The sequence below is a fragment of the Terrapene carolina genome, unplaced genomic scaffold, assembly GCF_002925995.2.
Source record: "Terrapene carolina triunguis isolate 2854851 unplaced genomic scaffold, T_m_triunguis-2.0 Scaffold84, whole genome shotgun sequence".
Taxonomy (NCBI): domain Eukaryota; kingdom Metazoa; phylum Chordata; order Testudines; family Emydidae; genus Terrapene; species Terrapene triunguis.
Window position 1 is genome coordinate 29625539 of NW_020664435.1, and position 4186 is coordinate 29629724.

Genomic DNA, 4186 nt, shown 5'->3' on the forward strand with positions numbered 1-4186 from the left:
ACACCCATTGACTCCAAAGGTGCAGGACGTGGCCTTTACAGAGATAGTACCAAATTAGCAAGGGACTTCAGCCAACCAAGTTTTTCCCTACTAAAGATGGCTTTATTTATTTCCTGTTCTAAATTTTTGTGTTGAGTTGCTGCATACTGCTGAACAGCTACTGCATTTAATCCTATAGGCATATGCATTGCAGCAGTGTGTGAAGAGATTTCTGTGTGCAATATGTATATCCTTTTCTAAAGTGCTTTGGCATCCTTCAGTATGAAAGGTGCTATATAAAGTACAAAATTATTGATGGAGCGTTCATAACTTTGTTTTATTTGCACTTTCTTATGCAGAAAGCACTACGGCACATTAAATACAAAGTGTAATTTATATTTTGTTACTAAAATAGAGAATTAGGTAGGATACAATGCAGGAAAGATACTCCATAATACTTGGTGCAAGACCACAAGTATGGATACCAGAGAGTCAGCACTCACTACAGAACTGCTATAAGGGATGGGGCTGCTTGATAGAAAGCTTTGTTCTGTAGGATAAAGTTGGAGTTATTGAACTTTTTTTCTTGTTTATATAAGGAGTCTTGTATCGTGGCATGTTAACCACAAACTCATTTAAGCATTATTCTCCTCCAACACCATCAGTGAATAATAATCCAAAATATTTCTTTGCATCAATTATTATAGATTAGACTTGTAATCATTTCATTTAGTATTCACACATCAATCACTAGGGTTGATATTGATCTGTCACTGTGACAATGTGGTACTGCTTTGGATTGCTGTAAGTGCTGATGAAGCTAGGCCTTGTGATGATCTTTTAAAAAGATTTTAGGCCTTTCAAGCATCTCTCAAGCCTTGCCAAGATCTGTCACTCTCGCATTCATGGATGGTTGTACAGCTATGGATTTGCCTAGATTTGTTAAAAAGCATGGTAAGTGGACTTTGCAGGGCAGTGGTTATTGTTGTTTTCCATCACTCAATCTGCTACATATTGTACATTTTAAATACATGTTTTAATGGAACAGTAAGTGGGTCTCATCCTTTGTAAGATAATGCCACTGTAATATCTATGCTTTTATTAATATTGTTATTAGAGTGGACACTTTGACTCAGTATTGCCAATCCCAAGCATTCAACAACAACAACAAAAAAAGAGGACTCAGGCTGTCAAAAATCATGAGATCGACTTAAATCCTGACATTTTTAAAAAATAATAAATTGGGGGTTCTTTTTATTTTTCTGGTTTTTTGAGCTTTAAGGGTTCACTTTTTCATTTCAGGGCTAGATACTTCTTTTTTAAATGAAAAGTGAGATTTTAATATAATCACATGACTCCAGGAGCTGGATCATTAACAAAAACCACCAAACATGGTAAGACATGGTAGTTGGCAACACTGGCTGCACAACACATGAAGCTCTTGAGTTTGTGGAATTTTAAGAAACAGAATCAATGTACTACAGGCCTAGTAGGTAAAGCATATAAGCTTTGTGCAGCTCTGTAAAATAGCTGCTTCTTGTTTAGTTAGAGCTAACCTAACTTTTTTTTGTTTGCACATCAGAATAACTTCATTTACTGTTTAGATATCTGATAAATAACATTCAAATGTAGTTTGGCACAACAATTCACATCTTTATTTTATGGATCCAAGTGTCCATATTATGTTCCTAGTTCTTTATGGAAAAGTCCTCTAATAGGGATGAAAGCAAAGGGATTCTACAAAAATTAATCAAATCCTTTTGGGTTGGATACTTGAATCTGAATGACTTTTGTGGGGGAAGAGGAGAGGATGGGAGCAAAGGTGGCTTTGCCACGGCCGCCCGGGGGGGGCAAGTGGGGCAATTTGCCCCAGGCCCTGGGCCCCACAGGGACCCCTCCAAGAATGTCATAGGCTCCCCCGCCCGCCTTCGCCTTCCCCCATCCCCCGGCGCCTCAGCGTGCCGCGTCCAGGAGCAGCCCTGGACAGCGCTGCAGTGGCGTGGCTCAGGCGGGGCCTGAGGTCTTCCCACTCGGAGCCGCATGGTAAGGGGGTGGGGCTGCGAGCTCCGGCGGGCCAAGCGGCAGGAGCTCCTGGACGCGGCTCGCTGAGGTCTGGGAGAGGCGGGGGTAAGCAGCATGGTAAGCCCCTCTGAGCCGGGCACCCCCCGACCCCCAGCTCCGAGCCCAGCCCTTCTGAGCCGGACACCCCCCGACCCCATCCCCCCCACAGCCCTGACCCCCAGCTCCGAGCCCAGCCCCTGTGAACCGGGCACCCCCTGACCCCATCCCCCCACAGCCCTGACCCCTAGCTGTGAGCCCAGCCCCTCTGAGTCAGACACCCCCCGACCCCATCCCCCCCCCAGCCCTGACCCCCATCTCCGAGCCCACCCCCTCTGAGCCGGGCACCCCCTGACCCAGAGCCCAGCTCCCCACCCAGCCCTGGGCAACAGTAGCGCCACCCCCAGGCAGCGACAGCCCATTGGCACCAACCATCACCATCACCCAGCGACAGCTCATTATGTAATTGCAAATGTATATATACCATTAAAGCATTTAATGTTTTTAAATAATGTATTTCACGTATTTTCAAATTATTAAAAATTAATTTTTGAATGTATTTCACTGGTTATTTTTTACATTTCCAAATACATGTTACTATAGTATTGCAACTTTTTTTTATGGAAGGGGCCCCCGAAATTGCTTTGCCCCAGGCCCCCTGAATCCTCTGCTACTTTTAGGGCTCTCCAGTCTTGAAGCCAATGCAGTTTAGGGCTGTTCTGTGACTCCCAGATGACCATTTTGATGAATGAAGACTACTGGAGCATAGGGATGCTTTGTCCATACAGCTTACTTCCCACTATAGCTCCTAACAGTTGGGGTTATTAGACTTGGATGGGGTTAGTAGAGAGCCGCTCTTTTTCACTTTGGGATTCCCCTTACACAAAAGAAACCCCACATAACCAGTGAAGTTAGCTTTGCAGCTCATTTGTGTATCCTAGTAGGGCCAAGGCTCTGCTTCACAAAATTTAATATAAATTAGTCTTTTTAGAGGGTTGATTTAGCCAGGCTATAGACTTCTATAGCTGGGATATCATTAGAATCTATAGTTTCATAAAGTATTGTATAGGACTTTTCCAAACCGGTCCAGAAAGCCAGGATCTGGACTACTTTCAACACAAATATCCAACTCAGCTGAGTTTGATAAAAAGTCAGCAAGCACTTGTAAAAGCTGCCACCCCCTGGTGGAGAGAGAAATTTTTAATTGGTCAGTTTTTAACTGAGTTGTTACCAAATCAGGCCAGGGTCATGGAAAGGTTCACAGAGGTTTGAGAATAGACCTCAGTGGAGCATATATGTTAGCATGGTAAACATGAGAAATCAGTGGGGTTCACCAAAAATTGGGTAAAATATAGTGGTTTCAGCAGAGTTTGAATTTGTTCATACCTGGAACTTCAAGTGAATCACAAGGTCTGGGAATCCATGAGATGTGAAATAGAGAAAAGGCCTGAGCCTGGAAGCCCACTGTTACTGTGCTTGGAACTGCCATTAACATCAATGTGAGATTCATATAGAATCATAGAAATGCAAGGCTGGAATGGTCCTCATGAGATCACTGGGTTCAGCCCCCTGTGCTGAGGCAGGACCAAGTATACCTAAACTTAAACCTCCAAAGATAGAGATCCCACAACCTCCCTTATAAGCTATTCTAGGGTTTAACTATCTTTATAGTCAGAAAGGGTTTTTTAATATCTAACTGTAAAAGGGAACACACCTCCAATGCTACCTAGTGAACAGGGGTGCAGCAGGTTGTCTCCCTCCCTAACATCCCCCCTTATCAGTTACAATTCTGGTCCCTTCTTTTGTGACTCAGCCCTCCAGCCAGGACAAATGTTCCAGTCCACCCCTTGTGGCATATACCAACTCTACACAACAGTTTAGAACAGGAAGTAAATAAAGCCATGTCTAGTAGGGAAAAACTTGGTTGGCTGAAGTCCCTTGCTAACTTGGTACTATCACATAGAAGTCTTTCAGCACCTCCAAGGGCTTCAGGGCTTTCACCTTAAGTTAGGGGACTTTGGTCTGGGTCCTTGAACATTCAGGGTATATCTACACAGCAAAGGAAAACCCAAACGTGGGTTCATGGGGCTCAGCCTTGCGCTGGAGTCCAGGCTCTAGGACCCTCCCACCTCATAAGGTCCTAGAGCCC